The 18058-nt window shown below is 51.5% G+C and overlaps 1 long non-coding RNA gene across 2 annotated transcripts in view; it reads left to right on the forward strand.

The window, feature by feature from the left end:
* Positions 1-603: 603 nt before the first annotated feature.
* LOC134928991 (uncharacterized) overlaps positions 604-18058 on the forward strand; it is a 250974-nt gene continuing 233519 nt past the window's right edge. The window contains exon 1 of one of the 2 annotated variants that reach the window (XR_010178190.1): positions 604-1292. This is a non-coding gene — a long non-coding RNA (uncharacterized LOC134928991). The remainder of the gene's footprint in view (positions 1293-18058) is intronic. The other variant, XR_010178189.1, reaches the window with a different exon arrangement.

The following is an 18058-nucleotide window of genomic DNA, read 5'->3' on the forward strand; positions in this document are numbered from 1 at the left end:
TGTATCAAACAGTGATACCAGATTCTTACCCAGCAGTAGAGTTGTCCATGAAATGGTTAACCATTGATGGTCTACAATGATGGTGACATCAATACTTTATATCAATAAAACCACAGACGTAAGACAATAGATGTTTCACACCATTGATGGACAGCCATGGCGGTGACACATAAAGGTGGGAGATAATCAGAAAAGGATTGTGGAGGATTTGGTATGTGCAGTAGGAGGAAGACACTTAAGCTAGGTACACACTATACAATTATTGGACCGATTTGCCAATAATTGGGACATTGGCCTGATTTATCGTATAGTGTGTACGAACGATCGTGTCGGCATTTCGCCGATAATTCGGGAAAATCTTGCACACACATCCGAACGATCGATTTTCCGATCTATTGGCCCAGACCAAATATATCTGCCAGATATTGAGCAGTGTGTGTGCATTCTCAATAATCTGCCCATATTTCTTATGTTTTCCTCTTACTACATCATCCTCCTTGTGGGCGGACATATGCAAATGTATGATGTCCCAGTATAGGTGCTCCAACCCCTGCTATGTAAACCTGCAGGGTACCAGAAGACTGGAGCCATAAGGGTTAATGCGCCGTCCGGTTGCTAGGCAACATCAGCCGGCGGCAGGACGACACTGAGAGCACTAGGACCCAGTGCCATGGATAATTGGGAGCTGGAGATGCAGGGATTGGCTGCCGCAGAGTGGGAGGCAGCAGGCCGTGGCGATTGGAGGAGACAGCGCGAGAGAGAAGAGGGCAGTGTTGGCACGCAGAACGGTGGCGCGGAGTCAGAGGAGAGAGAGAGAGAGCCGGAGTGTGTCACACTGCTGCCGCCGACAGAGAGAGAGAGGAGCGGAGTGAACTGAGCGGGAGGCAGAGGCGCCAGGCAGCGTGTGAGTGGAGACGAGCGCTGCTGCAGCCGCTGACAGGAGCCAGACAGGACCCGAGAGGCAAGCTGACTGTGTGTGCGGCCAGCAGAGAGGGAGAGCCGCTGACAGGAGCCAGCCAGGACCCGAGAGGCAAGCTGACTGTGTGTGCGCCCAGCAGAGAGTGAGAGCCGCTGACAGGAGCCAGCCAGGACCCAAGAAGCAAGCTGACTGTGTGTGCGCCCAGCAGAGAGGGAGAGCCGCTGACAGGAGCCAGCCAGGACCCGAGAGGCAAGCTGAGTGTATGTGCGCCCAGCAGAGAGGGAGGGCAGCGGATAGCAGGACAGCCAGGACCAGAGGACACTGTGTGTGGTCCTAGGGGAACAAGAGCGCAAAGAGCACCAGCAGCAACCAGGTACCTGCTTCCCCAATGTTGTGCCCTCTGTAGTGACCGGGGTCTCATTAAAGGCAGCCCCTTCCACTTTGAGCTACCACAGAACCCATTGAGTACAGTGCCTTGGACTAGCTGCACATAAAATTACAAAGCGCCCCAAGCTTCATTACCTGTTTGTTTTGCCCATCATCTTGAGCAACAGTAGCAGAGGTACTCCGGGTTATACCCTCCTGGATGACAGTTCCCTGACTTTGCATGTAGCTACTAGTAAAATTAACCCTACTCCCGCACCAAGTCGGAGCAGGAGCAGTGGTCCCAGCAAGACAGCCTATACTGTTAAATCGAGCCCAACTGTCTGCGCTCAAAAGTACTACTTATGGTTACTCCAAGCCTTTGAAATTAGAGTTATTGGTACAGTTTATTGTGTGCAGGACTTACCAGCCCTTCCAGTCGGGAAGCGGCCATAACTGCCTCCAGTTACATTACTGTGCGAACTCATGTTTGGACTTCTACGGATTTTGGGGGTCATTCCGAGTTGATCGCACATAGCAACTTTTTGCTGCTCGTGCGATCAACCTGACGCCGCCTATGGGGGAGTGTACTTTAGCAAAGCAGGGCTGTGAACGCTTGTGCAACCCTGCTATGCTAAAAAACAGGATTTTGATACCTACCAGTAAATCCTTTTCTCCTAGTCCGTAGAGGATGCTGGGGACGACATAAAGACCATGGGGTATAGACGGGATCCACAGGAGACATGGGCACTCTAAAGACTTTTCATTGGGTATGAACTGGCTCCTCCCTCTATGCCCCTCCTCCAGGCCTCAGTTGTAGGAACTGTGCCCAGGGAGACTGACATTTCGAGGAAAATATTTACTTAAATTAGTAATGAGATATCTACCAACTCACACCCTCAACCATGCCGCACACATGGCAATCAACATAACACACGCCAACAGGCATGAACCAATTGTAGCAACATGCTGAAAACTAAGATAACACAACTTCTGTAACTCTAATAACTAAACTGCAGGTAAAGTACGCACTGGGACGGGCGGCCAGCATCCTCTACGGACTAGGAGAAAAGGATTTACTGGTAGGTATCAAAATCCTGTTTTCTCATACGTCCTAGAGGATGATGGGGACGACATCAAGACCATGGGGTTTATACCAAAGCTCCAGTGCGGGCAGGAGAGTGTGGATGACCCTGCAGCACCGATTGACCAAACTTTAGGTCCTCATTGGCCAAGGTGTCAAACTTGTAGAACTTAGCAATTGTGTTTGACCCTGACCAAGTAGCTGTTTGGCAAAGTTGTAATGCCGAGACCCCCTGGGCAGCCGCCCAGGATGAGCCCACCTTCCTAGTGGAGTGGCCCTTTACCGACGTCGGTAACGGCAATCCAGCCGTAGTATGAGCTTGCTGAATCATATTTCTGATCCAACGTGCAATAGTCTGCTTGGAGGCAGGACACCCAATCTTGTTGTGAGCATACAGGACAAACAGAGCCTCTGTTTCCCGTATACGAGCTCTTCTAGCAACATATATTTTCAAAGCTCTAACCACATCTAGAGACTTTGACTCAGTGAATGTGTCAGTAACTACAGGCACTACAATAGGTTGGTTTATGTGGAAAGATGAAACCACCTTTGGAAGAAAATGTGGACGAGTTCTCAACTCTGCCCTATCTTCATGGAAAATTAGGTAAGGGCTCTTGTGAGACAAGGCCCCCAATTCAGACACCCGCCGTGCAGACACCAATGCCAAAAAGCATCACTACTTTCCAAGTGAGAAACTTCAACTCTATCTCTTGTAGAGGCTCAAACCAATCCGATTGAAGGAACTGCAACACCACGTTAAGGTCCCATGGTGCCACTGGATGCACGAATGGAGGCTGGATGTGCAGAACCCCTTTCACGAAGGTCTGAACCTTTGGAAGAGAGGCCAATTGTTTTTGGAAGAACACTGACAAGGCCGAAATCTGAACCTTGATTGATCCCAATCGGAGGCCTGCTTCCACACCAGCCTGTATAAAATGGAGGAAACGTCCTAAGTGAAACTCTTCCGTAGGAGCTTTCTTGGATTCACACCAAGATATATATTTTCTCCAAATACAGTGGTAATGTTTTGACATTACTCCTTTCCTGGTCTGAATAAGAGTGGGGATGACTTCCTTGGAAATACCTTTTCGGTCTAGGATCCGGCGCTCTACAGCCATGCCATCAAACGTAGCCGCGGTAAATCTTGAGACACGCACGGCCCCTGCTGCAGCAGATCCTCGCGAGGAGGAAAAGGCTGAGGATCTTCTATGAGCAACTGCTGAAGATCTGGGCACCAAGCCCTCCTTGGCCAGTCTGGGGCAATGAAGATTGCTCGAACCCTTGTTCTTCTTATGATCCTGAGTACTTTTGGGATCAGCGGAAGTGGAGGGAAGACATACACTGACTGTAAAACCCACTGGGTCACTAGCGCATCCACTGCTATTGCTTGAGCGTCTCTCGACCTGGAACAGTATCTCTGAAGCTTCTTGTTGAGACGAAATGCCATCATGTCTATTTGAGGAACTCCCCAAAGACTTGTCACCTCGGCGAAGACTTCTTGGTGGAGACCCCACTCTCCTGGATGGAGATCTTGTCTGCTGAGGAAGTCTGCTTCCCAGTTGTCTACTCCCGGATTGAATATCACCAACAGAGCTTTTAGATGTTTTTCTGCCCAGAGGAGGATTCTTGTCACCTCTGCCATTGTCGCTCTGCTTTTCGTTCCGCCCTGCCTGTTTATGTATGCTACTGCTGTTACATTGTCCGCCTGGATTTGCACGGGACGGTTTTGAAGAAGATGTACCGCTTGTTGAAGGCCATTGTACATGGCTCTCAGCTCCAGCACGTTTATGTGAAGGCAGGCTTCCTGATGTGACCAACATCCTTGGAAGTTTTCTCCCTGAGTGACAGCCCCCAGCCTCGGAGACTTGCATCTGTGGTTACCAGGACCCAGTCCTGAATCCCGAACCTGCGTCCTTCCAGTAGGTGTGAGCTGTGTAGCCACCACAGGAGCGAAATCCTGTTTTTTGACGACAGGATTATCTTCCGGTGCATGTGCAGGTGTGACCCCGACCACTTGTCCAACAGGTCCCACTGGAATACTCTGGCATGGAACCTGCCAAACTGTATGGCCTCATAGGCCGCCACCATCTTCCCCAACAACCGAATGCACTGATGGATCGACACACTCAATGGTTTCAATATCTGTTTTACCATTTTCTGGATTTCCAGAGCCTTTTCCACCGGAAGAAATACTCTCTGAACTTCCGTGTCCAGAATCATCCCGAGAAAAGACAATCTTGTTGTCAGTTCCAATAGTGACTTTGGATAATTTATGATCCAACCGTGTTGTTGTAGTATCGACAGGGAGAGCGTGATGTTTTGTAACAACTGCTCCCTGGATCTCGCCTTTATCAGGAGATCGTCCAGATAAGGAATTATATTGACTCCTTTTTGACGAAGGACCATCATCTCCGCCATCACCTTGGTGAATACCTGAACCGTTTCAAGTAGAGATTAAAATTTTTAGGTTCAGGATCGGTCTGACCGAGCCGTCCGGCTTCGGAACTACAAAGAGGCTTGAATAAAACTCCTCCCCTTGTTGCGGCAAAGGCACCAGGGCTACGACCTGGTCCTGACATAATTTTTGGATCGCCGCTGTTACTGCTTCTCTTTCTGGAAGAGAAGCTGGCAAGGTCGATTTGAAAAATCGGCATGGGGGAACGTCTTGAAACTCCAGCTTGTATCCCTGGGATACTATTTGCAATACCCAGGGATCCAGGCCAGACAGACTCCAACCCTGGCTGAACAGTTTGAGACGTGCCCCCACCCGAGCGGCCTCCCGCAAGGGAGCCCCAGCGTCATGCTGAGGATTTGGCAGAATTAGGGGTAGACTTCTGCTCTTGGGAACCGGAAGCCGCTGCGGACTTCTTTCCCTTTTCTTCTTCCCTTACCTGCAAAGAAGAGGGAACCTTTCGCTTTTTTGTATCCATTGGGCCGAAAGGACTGCATGTGTGGGTGATAGGCGCAGAGGGCAAAAATGTTGACTTACCTGTGGTAGCCGCCGAGACTAACGCATCCAGGCCATCGCCAAATAAGAGAAATTTGATATACTACCCACTAAAAATACCACAGCGGCTGGGAGGGGTTTGTCAGACCCCACAATAAAATAAACAATATGCAAAAGGGTACCAGCGCTAGGAGTTGTATCACCAATTATTCAATAAATCAAATACCACTGGATCAGTTATAATATTTAATAATGGACATGATTATCACACACATTAAAAACGTGAGAATAAAAAATATTGAGAAATATTGACATACAAATAAAAATAAGAATAAAAATTGGCTCTGAGGTAATAATTAATTCAAATTGCTGATAAGGACCCAACCATTATTTTAGTGATCCCGGACTTATTAAGGTGGAGATTTCCTCCTCCTTAGATTATTATGCAGTCAGCTGGTAATACCCTTATTAGAGCGACCTGGCTCAGGGAAACGCGTTAAGGCACTGCTGTGGAATCCCAACCTTTGTCCAGCTTGATCCAGATAAGGACTTCTTTGCCTACTTGGATTTCCAAGGACCAGACCTTAAAACCACTCCTTTTCAGCATAACCAACAAGAATATGGAAACCCCTTGAACATCTACACAGACGAGCAATTGGTACCATCTTTATATGGAACTGTGTGAGAGGTACTAATAAGGGTATTACCAGCTGACTGCATAATAATCTAAGGAGGAGGAAATCTCCACCTTAATAAGTCCAGGATCACTAAAATAATGGTTGGGTCCTTATCAGCAATTTGAATTAATTATTACCTCAGAGCCAATTTTTATTCTTATTTTTATTTGTATGTCAATATTTCTCAATATTTTTTATTCTCACGTTTTTAATGTGTGTGATAATCATGTCCATTATTAAATATTATAACTGATCCAGTGGTATTTGATTTATTGAATAATTGGTGATACAACTCCTAGCGCTGGTACCCTTTTGCACATCGCCAAATAAGGCCTCACCTTTATATGGGAGAGCCTCTATGTTTCTTTTGGAATCTGTCTCCGCGTTCCACTGGTGATTCCACAACGCCCGCCTAGCCGATACTGCCATGGTAGCGGCTTGTGAACTCAAGAGTCCAATATCCTTCATTGCTTTCAGCATGTAGGCGGCAGCGTCCTTGATATTCCCTAACATAAGGAGTATCTCATCTTTACCAATCGTGTCAATTTCTGATGACACGCTTTCTAACCATTTTTTAATAGCGCGACTCACCCACGCGCAGGCAATAGTGGGCCTGAGCAGTGTACCATTGGTTACATAAATGGATTTCAATGTAGCTTCCATTTTACGGTCTGCCAGCTCTTTTAGTAAAGGTGCCAGGTGCAGGGAGAAATACCTTCTTTGTCAACCTGGAAAGCGCACTGTCTAACCCAGGGGGTGATACCCATTTTTTCCTGTCCTCAGCCGGGAAAGGGTAAGCTATCTGAATCCTTTTTATCAGGATTCACCCACATCCCTTCAAAGAGAGTATTTAGTTTATGGGAAGGAGGGATCGTGACTTTGGATTTCTTTTCTTTACAAAAATAAACCTCCTGAGGTACAGGAGTGGTTTCCGTAACCTCCAACACGTCCCTTATAGCCACAATCATATATTGTATATTTTTCACCAATTTATGATCTATTTCTCTGGAGTCACTATTATTGTCGACACAAGAATCAGAGTCCGTGGCGGAATCTGTGTGTACAACATTCGCAAATGGTCTCTTATGTGACCCAGGGGGGCCGCCTGCAGAAGGAAGAATAGAATCCTGAAAAATCACATCTTCCACAGATTTTCTCCAGCATGCAGCATTAGATTCAGACTTATCTAATCTACGGCTAATCAGATGCATACTGTCCCGTATCTCTTTCACCCATGCAGGCTCTTGGTGTGCCGGCAGCGTCACCACATTGCAACTCTGTGTCCCTAAAATGGTTTCCTCCGGGGAGGAACTCCCTGCCTCAGACATGCCTCACACGTGTACAGCACACTCACAGACACACTGGAACTTATTTGGGGACAGACCCACAGTAAAATCTGTCAGAGGGACACGGTATAGGAGCAGTCAGTTCACAATCCCAGCGCTAGTATGTAATGCCTGTGAACAAAGAATGTCCACAGCCAAACAGCGCTTTATATATATATATATACACATACATATATATATATATATATATTATAATATAACACTATTAAATGCACCACAACGCTTTGTGCCCCCCCCCCCCAAATATCACCCTGTACTTGTCAGAAGTGGAGGAGAGGACCAGAGTGTTCTCTGCAGCCTGAGAAGAGAGAGAAAATGGTGCTGAGCAGTGTGCTGGTTGCCTGAGGAAGAAGCTCCGCCCCCGCAATGGCGCGTCCTTACACTCAGAAAATCACTGAAATATTTATACTGGCGGGGGTAGGGCTGTGCCAGCGGCACCTTATGCCCCCTTTTAGACAGTTTTGAGGCATATTTTTGCTGCCCAGGGCGCCCCCCCCACGCCCTGCACCCTGTAGTGCCTGTGTGTGTGGGTAGCAATGGCACGCTGCGCTCCCGCCAGCCGCGGCGCTTCAGCCGTCACTTACTTGATAGAAGATCATTCTTCTTATAAGCCGCTCATAACTTTATTGTGATTACCTAAACCTTTTCTTTAAGCTAGCTTATCACTAAATAAAACCACACCACACACTGAAATAAAGACACGGACACAGTAGCTGGAGTTAAAGGTCAGACGATGTTTATTAATCGCTGCCCAACTCTTTAAACTAATAATTGAGGCCGAATTAGAATTGATTTGAATGTATATTTAACTTTAGTTTGGAGGATGGCAAACAGAAAACCGCTGCCAAAACACCAGCACCAGTCACCTAGATGAAAAACCACCAAACCAAGGAGGGGAGTACACCTACCCCGCCTCCTTCCCGCATAAACCGCATTGTGCTGGCCTTACCCCTCTCTCTCTGGCAAACGTTCGGTTCCCGCAGGGGAACGTCTAAATGTCCAACCGCAAGAAAAGGACACACCTGCCGTCCTTCTAAAGAGGGAGCCCCACAATGACCACTTATGCCTGTGTGACAGCTGGTTGGCAGCGATTTCCCGCCAATCTGGCTTTCAATAGCCCACAGCAAGAACAAAAAACGTAGCCGCATTCTGGGAGGGCGGGCGGGCATAAACTGAAAGGCAAGAGGAAGTCTAGCAAAATGGCCACCACCTATATACTAACCTAAGACCCTCCTCTTCATCTTGATGCACAACCCTCTAATCCAATAGGAAAAAACCAACCGGGAAAACTGATCTGCCTAGCAACTGCTTAGACATTTAAACAACCAATCACAAAAAGTTGATCGCTTATATGGCCTCAGGCTTATGCAGCCTTCAGCTTATCTAAGCCGCTCATAACTTTATTGTGATTACCTAAACCTTTTCTTTAAGCTAGCTTATCACTAAATAAAACCACACCACACACTGAAATAAAGACACGGACACAGTAGCTGGAGTTAAAGGTCAGACGATGTTTATTAATCGCTGCCCAACTCTTTAAACTAATAATTGAGGCCGAATTAGAATTGATTTGAATGTATATTTAACTTTAGTTTGGAGGATGGCAAATAGAAAACCGCTGCCAAAACACCAGCACCAGTCACCTAGATGAAAAACCACCAAACCAAGGAGGGGAGTACACCTACCCCGCCTCCTTCCCGCATAAACCGCATTGTGCTGGCCTTACCCCTCTCTCTCTGGCAAACGTTCGGTTCCCGCAGGGGAACGTCTAAATGTCCAACCGCAAGAAAAGGACACACCTGCCGTCCTTCTAAAGAGGGAGCCCCACAATGACCACTTATGCCTGTGTGACAGCTGGTTGGCAGCGATTTCCCGCCACCAAGGTTTACCAAACCGCCACCGCCATCCGCAAACAGAACAATAACCAAACCAGAAACTAACTAGCTCTACCGAAAAAGACCAAAAATATCCTCCAGAAAAAACTGCACCCCTTCCGGAGAAAGGTGAACCCCATCGTCTCTGTAGAACTGCCTGTTCCGCAGCACCAGCAGAGGATGCTTAATTGCCACTCCGCCTATGGCCTTGACAAAAAGAGACACCGTAGAATTCACCTTTTTGCGTGCTTTCTCCAGCGCCGAGAAACGCACCGCACCACGCCAATGGAAACGGGGCACCATTTCCGACCAGACAATGCATACCCCAGGCCAGTGACAACGGATCGCCACCACATCCGCCTTTATAGACAAAATCAAGTCTATGCCTTTAACTCGGCCTAGATCATTACCACCCAAATGAATGATAATACAACTGGGGCGACCCCAGCGGCGCTCCCGAGAAAAAAGGACGCGCAACAGATCACCCCATAACATACCCCTAACACCTAACCATCTAAATTGCCTGGACCCAAAAATCTCAGTCGCCCTAGATGCCATGGGATGTTTCTCCGCCCAAAAAATATAGGAATGACCAACCATCCATATGTGGTCTCCAAAATTGATGACAGCTGTAAAAGAAAATATCCTAACGTCAGATTATGCACATAATCTGTAACTTAAACACAACGTAACCAAATTAAACCCAAGTGAAGGAGAAAACTCAAAAAACCTCCCGTGGACCTTGATAGAACAGCCAATTGAAATTAGGCCCCCTCGGAGGAAAAATTTGAAAAATTCACTTCACACCCTCGATTCCTGAACGGTAAGCGTTCAAAAACCGACGAGTAAACACGTTTTTGGGTTAGCGCAACAGGCGCACTTATAATTTATCTATACGGACATAGGACTTATAGGAGGCCGACCTCCAGCGACCCAACTCCCGAATAGCCGCCGGTGATGAACCAGCGGCCGCCGCATGGGTAGCCGCCCCAATCCGAAAGGAATGAGTACCGAAGTCCGCCTCCTGCAAGCCCAGCGCCGTCAAACATTTCTTGAACACAGATGAAAACTGAAACTTTGTCAGAGGGTCCGACTGCGCGTGCACTGGTTGCCCCCCGGAGGTCTTAACCGCACATACTCTTGCGTCAACCGCAGCGGGCAAACGCCCATTCCTTCCTGAGCCTCCAAGGACAACCAGCGACCCCTACCTGTTTGATCTGTCTTGGATCCTACAGAGCAACAGGCCCTCCTGCAAGCGCACATTCTCGTAGAGCAGACCCGATTCCCGGGACGCCTTGCTGCTCGCCACTAACTCGCTCACCCGAAAAGCCCCGAAAAAGGCCAGGGCATACGCGCTACTAAACAATGCCACCTCAAATTCCGAGGACGCAATCTGAGGTAGCACGCGCAGCAATTCCGCTAGCAGCTGCAACGTTATAGGCCTACGTGAATCCGCAGGCGCCGGGTGCAACCTAGCCCAACCTTTCAGCGCTCTGGAAAGGACAAACGACCCCGTGGGGTCCGTCGTCCCGTGGAGCCGCGAGTGAAAGGCGATGCCCGCAAGGGCAGTAGCCATGGCCGCTTTTGACCTACCGTTTTGGTAATGCTCCCAAACAAAGGTCAACAGGGCGTCGGCCGAGGACTCACCTGCTACCCCGTACCTACTCTGAAAGGCTGACCAATCCCGCCATGCAGCATCATACGCTCGTAGCGTGGAGGGAGCCAGCGCACACCTGGCTAAAGCCGTTAAACCGATTCGACCATCTGCCAGACAGAAGGTGGGCATTGTAACCCCTCTGCCTCCGCTCCCGGAACCAACGTCCTGAACTTGTCAAATTGGAAACGGGACAATGCATCCGCAATTCCATTGTCAACTCCAGGAACGTGGCGAGCCCTAAAATTAATATTGCGCTGCAAACAAACCAACACTAAATGCCTTAGCAGTCTCAGTGCCTGCGGTGAGGAGGAACGCTGATTATTAATCGCATGCACTACCCCCAAGTTGTCGCAAAGAAACAAGATGTCCCTATTTGCGAACCGTCCGGCCCATAACTCAAGCGCCACTAAGATCGGGAACAATTCCAGCAACAGAAGGTTCTTGGTAAACCCGCGCGTTACCCAAGATGCCGGCCAAGCCGCAGCGCACCATGCGCCAGCGAAGAACGCGCCAAACCCTCGACTGCCTGAAGCATCCGTGAACAATTGCAGCTGCTTACTAGAACAACAAGGAGCGGGCCACAAAACTTCCCTGTTGAAGGACACCAGGAAAGAGACCCAAATCCGCAAATCATCTCTGATCTCGCGGGAAAGGTACACGGAGTGATTCTGCCGTACCGTCCCCGCCGTGGCCCGCTCGAGTTTGCGACAGAAAATCCTACCCATGGGGATAATCCGACACGCAAAATTGAGAGAACCAAGCAAGGACTGCACCTGCTTAAGCCGAACCCTGCGTTTTCCTAAACAGTCTGTAATCAAACCCAATAGCTTCCGCACCTTATCCTCGGGCAAGCGAACGCACCCCCCTACCGTGTCAATTTCGATACCTAAATAGCTAAGACAAGTGCAAGGGCCCTCGCACTTATCTTGCGCAACCGGCACCCCTAAAGCGCAGAATAACGACCTGGCCACCGAGAGAATGTCCCCACAGACCGAACTGTCCCCGGGCCCAACAAAGAGAAAGTCATCCAGGTAGTGAGCCACCCCCAGTTGTCCGGAGGCGGTCTGGACGCACCAGTGTAAAAATGTGCTAAAGCACTCAAAGTAGGCGCAGGAGACAGAGCAACCCATGGGGAGACACCTATCGACGTAGAATTCGCCCCTTATTTTGAAACCCAGGAACCGCAGGGAATCTGGGTGTAGCGGGAGTAGACGAAAGGCCGACTCCACGTCCAGTTTTGCCAACAGACTCCCCGGACCACAATCCCTCACCAAGCGCAGCGCGTCGTCAAAAGACTGATATCGTACCCTGCACTGGGCCTCCGGGATAGCGTCGTTGACCGACAACCCCGGCGGGTGCGACAAGTGCTGTATCAAACGAAACTTGCCTATGGCCTTCTTGGGCACTACCCCTACTGGGGAAATGCACAAGGAGGGCAGCGGGGAAAAGGCGTAGGGCCCAGCCATGCGCCCCAGCCCAATCTCCCCGTCAACCTTCCGCCGGACTTCCTGCGGGAATTCGCGAGCCGATCTCAAATTCTGGCGCGCAACCACATACACCGAATCCGAAATTGGCAAACGAAAACCGTGCTGAAAGCCCTCAAAGAGAAACGATGCCGCCGACTCATCGGGGTACAAGGTAAGCCAGCGCTGCAACTCGGGAACTATAATCGGGGAGAAGGCCTTACTTGCCAATTCCACCGGCCTCGGTGGAAGCGACAGGCTTACTGCCTGTCGCCGCGGTGCATTCCTTGGCCGGGTGACTTGCTCCGCACAACCTACATGAGTGGCGAAAACGACAACCCGTTCCTTTGACGCATTTGCCGTCGTTGTAGGCAAAGCACTTGCCTTTCCCCGTCAATCGGGAACCCGCCGCCCCGGCCGCCCCGGGCTTCTTGGCCGTGACCTCCAGGGTGGGTTTGACCTGCTGCGTGACCTCCAACCACACCTCCACATCCTTAAAACCCGCGGGGAGGATGGGGTTGCCATCCTGATTGCGACGAAACTTCTCGTCGTAATCACGCCAGGCGTAACCCTTGGATTTCAAGTACATATCGTGTACCAGAAACAAATATTTAACTAAGTTGGCATACTCCGAGGGCCGAGATTCCGTGTAGCAAGCCGTGAACACCAAAAACCCCCGTAGCCACTGGTGAAAATTGCGGAACGCACTTTCCCCAATACCGCCCGGCTTCTTGGCTGCGTCAAAACCTTGCCGCATTTCTTCCGTAAGGGTGAATATGTCTACATACTTCCCCTTACGGATTTTTTCCCGCATGCGCTTGCGAACCCCCCTTGTAACTGCCGTGTTGGCGCAATGTACCATCTCCCCATAACGGGGGGGGTCAGAGGGGACCACCTGCGCAGTAGCGGCCACCCTATGCGCCTCCTTAGCCATTCGCCGCGCGATGAGTCTAGCTAATTTACGCGGGCGCCGCGGAGAGCCGGATGAAACGCTGCTAGAAGATGAGGAACTACAAGTTGAAACGTGTAAAGGAATGTTTAGCTCACCGGCGTTCGAAGGACCCGGAACCGCGTCGACCGCTGCATCCGCCTCTGCTGATGGCCGCACCTCCACGTTCGCAGTCGCGGTCGTCCGCGACCTTCGCCTCCTGACGGGCGTAGCCCCTGAATTGGACGGGACCTGTGAGGGAGAAACAGAGGGGACAACAGGCACAGGGGGAACCAAGACATCATTAACAAGTGGCTGAAATTGCGGAGGCGGAGGGCCCGCCCCGCCGCTCCGCGGCGGATGGCCGCCCGGCAGCTGCAGGGAGGGGGCCCCCACCGAGGTGTACCCGACCGACTGCGTAAAGGCCGACCCGCTCACTGCACCAAAACTCGCGGGGTAAGACGGCCGCCACGCAGTATGCGGCGGGCAGGCGCTTGCCCCCGCCCATCCGGATGACGCCGGAAGGAACTGAGGGGGCGCCGGGAGAGGGGGCCAACCCTGTGCCACCTGATACCCACCGCCCGGTGACTGTCCTGACTGCAGGCCCGCAAAGGCCGGAAAGGGCACCGCGACTCGGGGGCCACCGACCGACCACGTGGACTGCACGCCGGCGCCCGCGCCGGACCCGTGCGGGGAAAATTGTGTGCCGGACACCGTCATGAAGCCCATGGAAGGCATGCTGGCGGCTACGGGGAATGCCGGGGCCGGAGGCCAAGCAAAACCCCCGGGGAAGGACTGGCTCCCCGCGAAGCCTTGCTGCGCTGCTACCGAAAGCGCCACGCCGGGCGTCATATAAGCCGCCGAGACGGACGACTGCGTGGACCCGAACTGAAAAGGACCGGGCAGGGCGTGGGGAGGGGTTTGAAACCCTGCAAACGGGGGCGCCGTTAATGGCGGCGGGGCGGCTGACGACCAGGGGGCGCTCGAGCAGGCCCCCGAGGCCGGCGGGAAACCCCGCCATGTGACTGCCGCCGGGGCGGGTGTGGCGGCAGCCGCTGCCACGTCCCCCGCCCCAGCCACACTAGGCCCAAACAGCCCCACATTATTTACCACATTCTGGGGTGTGCTAGTCCCCTCACTGGAGGGGGGTAGACTGGGGCCCTGTGACGTCCCGAGGACAGCGGGAGCCACTATCCGCTGCCCCGGGCTCATATTCCCCTGCTGATCATTGTCCCCCCCCCTCGCCCCCCGCAGCTCTGCCGCGGCCGTCCGGCACCGCTTGTGCCCCCAGGACGCCGCCGAGAGCCGTCCGCGGGGATGGAGGAGGAGGACCGGAGGCACTGAGAGGAGGAGGGTGAGGAGAGGTCTGACCCATGGGGAGCGCCGGGGCGCGCGGCCCGGCGCCATGTGACGAGCGGCCGCTGGCCGCCGGAGGAGGAGGACTGAAGGCGCTTGGAGCAGGAGGGTGAGGAGAGGTCTGTCCCGCTGCGAGCGCCGGGGCGCGCGGCCCGGCCGAGCCGCGCGTCCCGGCGCCACGTGACGAGCGGCCGCTGGCCGCCCGTCTCCGTGCGGCAGGGGAGCGGGCTGTAACTGCCCGCCCCCGCCGCCTGTCTGCAGCAGGGGAAAGGCCTCTCTGAGGTGTTATGCTCGGGGAGCGGGAGCGGAAGGCGCTCCCCGCTTCCACGAGGCGACGGGGGGGGGGCTGATCGTCTGGGACGCGGCATAGCGGAGGGAGGGAGACGCTGGTAACAGCCCAAGGCACAATGCACCGCACAGAGAGGGAGCAACGGGTGGGATATAATGCCCAGTGAAGGCAATGAAATAATGAATCAATGGCAAGTTGAATAAGCAAGTATATACTTATCCTTCCTGGGCATAAACTGAAAGACAAGAGGAAGTCTAGCAAAATGGCCACCACCTATATACTAACCTAAGACCCTCCTCTTCATCTTGATGCACAACCCTCTAATCCAATAGGAAAAAACCAACCGGGAAAACTGATCTGCCTAGCAACTGCTTAGACATTTAAACAACCAATCACAAAAAGTTGATCGCTTATATGGCCTCAGGCTTATGCAGCCTTCAGCTTATCTACTCATCTGACTTCTGGCTCTGTGAGGGGGGTGACGGCGTGCTGTGGGAGTGAGCATCTAGACACGGCTAGCTTTCAGTACCCTTCAGGAGCTAATGGTGTCCTGTCAGCCAGAAGCAGAGCCATGAAACTCTTTAGGAAGTTGGTTCTGCTTCTGCCCCCTCAATCCCACAAAGCAGGGAGTCTGTTGCCAGCAGTTCTCCCTGAAAATAAAAAACCTAACATAAGTCTTTTCAGAGAAACTCAGTAGAGCTCCTCAGAGTGCATCCAGTCTGCCTGGGCACATTTTTAAAACTGAGGTCTGGAGGAGGGGCATAGAGGGAGGAGCCAGTTCACACCCAATGAAAAGTCTTCAGAGTGCCCATGTCTCCTGCGGATCCCGTCTATAGCCCATGGTCTTGATGTCGTCCCCAGCATCCTCTAGGACGTATGAGAAAAGTTTAAAGTAAAACAAGTCCATGGCTGCAGTTACTCACCCAGTGCGATGGATCCAGCGACGAAGGTCCCGGTGCTGATGTCAGACATCCGCTCTCCAAACGCCTCGACACGCCTGGGTTGGACTCACCACGCCTGGAAAACAGTGAGTATCTGCCCCAGAACGCCTCCCCGTCTTCTTGCGATCGCCGCTGCGATCACATTTCTCGCTGGTGGTGTCGAAGAACCGCTGTGTGCGAATGGGTCGGAATGACCCCCTTTGTGTAGGGTCAGAGACTCCCCTTTATTGAGCTCATAGTGCCACCCAGTGGCTCATTAGTATACTGTTTGAACATTTCTGAACCTGCCTTCCTAAATGACAGTTTGGGTCACTGGCGTTTCTATAATGGGTGCAGTGTGTGCGGTGCACACGGGCCCCTGAGTCCAGAGGGGGCCCCCACTGCACACACTGCACCCATTTGTAAACTACTTACCCCTCCAAAGTCCAGCGCCGGCATCCGCAGCGCCGCTAGAACACAGTGAAAATGGCCCAGCGGCCATTTTCACTGAGTTCTGCGCAAGCGCAGTAGAGAGAGATCTCAGGGAAAATGGCCGCCGTGCCATTTTCCCGGAGATCTGCGCATGCGCAGTAGAGTCTGAGCCCTCTAGTGCTCAGACTCTACGGCGCTCCGGGCAGAGAGGAGGGGGCCCGACGGAGGAGGCTGAACACGGGCCTCCTCCTCTCTTAAAACGCCCTTGGTTTGGGTATTGAAATTCTGAAAAGTACTTACAGTATGTTGTTGTTATGATCAGTTTACTATGAAAATGATATGTGATAATTGGTAATGTGCCTTACCGAAATGTGCTAAACTTACTGATCAGTAACGCAAGTTACTCTAAGCGGTGAATGTACCTTCCTGCAATAAACCTTAGTTACAGTATCCCACCTTAGTTATCCTTGTGCACTTTGGGGTGTTGTCCGTACTGGGGTATCTCCGTCCTTCTGCCCAAATCCTATACAGGTGTTCTACGCAGATTTTGGCAGGCGTTGCGGCAAGTAAGAACTGGAAGACCAGACAGGCCGCAACTGGACAAGCGTGAGACTGCAGGTACGCTGACACATTACAAATGCAGTGTGACGTGGGAGAAAATTGGTAACTGAAAAAAATATCTTAAAGTGTGTAGCTCAGATATTGGCCTACAATTTCCTGAAAAATCATCCAATTGTCGGGCAAACCCAAAAAAATCTGCCAGTGTGTACCTAGCTTCAGGGCCGTGCGACTCCAAATAAAAAAAGTGTAGCATCGCCATTAAGCCGGTCCGCGAGCTCTGATTGGCTCACGAACCGGCACTTCATTTAAATGACATGCCGCCGCCGCCAGAGACCTAGGAAGGACACACAGGAGAGGCGCGCGCTGTGCCCTCCAGCTCCTTCCCAAAACTCACAGCAGCGGGGGAGCCCGGGGAGGGTGTGTAACTGGCACTGGGGGTATATGTGTAACTGGCAATGGGGGGGGGGCATATTTGGCACTTGGGGTATATGTGTACCTGGCACTGGAGGGGCATATTTGGCACAGGGGGTATATCTGTAACTGGCACTGGGGGGGCATATTTGGCAATGGGGGCATATGTGTTTCTGATACTATGGGGGCATATTTTTATCTGGCACTGTGGGGGAATATCTGGCACTGGGGGCATATGTGGCACTGGGGGCACAGCCCTAGCAACAAGCAATACCCCCTGGTAACAAGCACAACACCCAGCTCATGAAATCCCTGGCAACAAGCATTACCCCCTAGCAACGAGCATGACACCCAATTCATGAAACCCCTGGCAACAAGCTTGAAACCCAGTACATGATGCCTCTGGCAACAAGTATAACACCTAGCACATGAAACCCCTGGCAACAAGCATGACACCCTGAGCATGAAAAACCCTGACACCGTGCATGGAACCAAGAGCATGAAACCTCTGACAATGAGCAGGTAATTTAAAAGTAATTAGAAGCCTTACTGTAGGACTTAATGTGTAATGGGCATTGCGGTGTGTGTCATAATGTGTCACAGGCATTACGGTGTGTGGCATACTATATCACGGGCATTGTGGTATGTGGTATAATGTCTCAGGCATTGCAGTGTGTGACATAATGTATAACGGGCATTGCAGTGTGTCATAATGTATCACGGACATTGCAGTGTGTGGCATAATGTATAACGGGCATTGTATGTGCTATAATGTATCAGGGGCATTGCAGTGTGTGGCATAATGTGTCACAGGCATTACGGTGTGTGGCA

Source organism: Pseudophryne corroboree, chromosome 5 (genome assembly GCF_028390025.1).
Source record: "Pseudophryne corroboree isolate aPseCor3 chromosome 5, aPseCor3.hap2, whole genome shotgun sequence".
NCBI lineage: Eukaryota > Metazoa > Chordata > Amphibia > Anura > Myobatrachidae > Pseudophryne > Pseudophryne corroboree.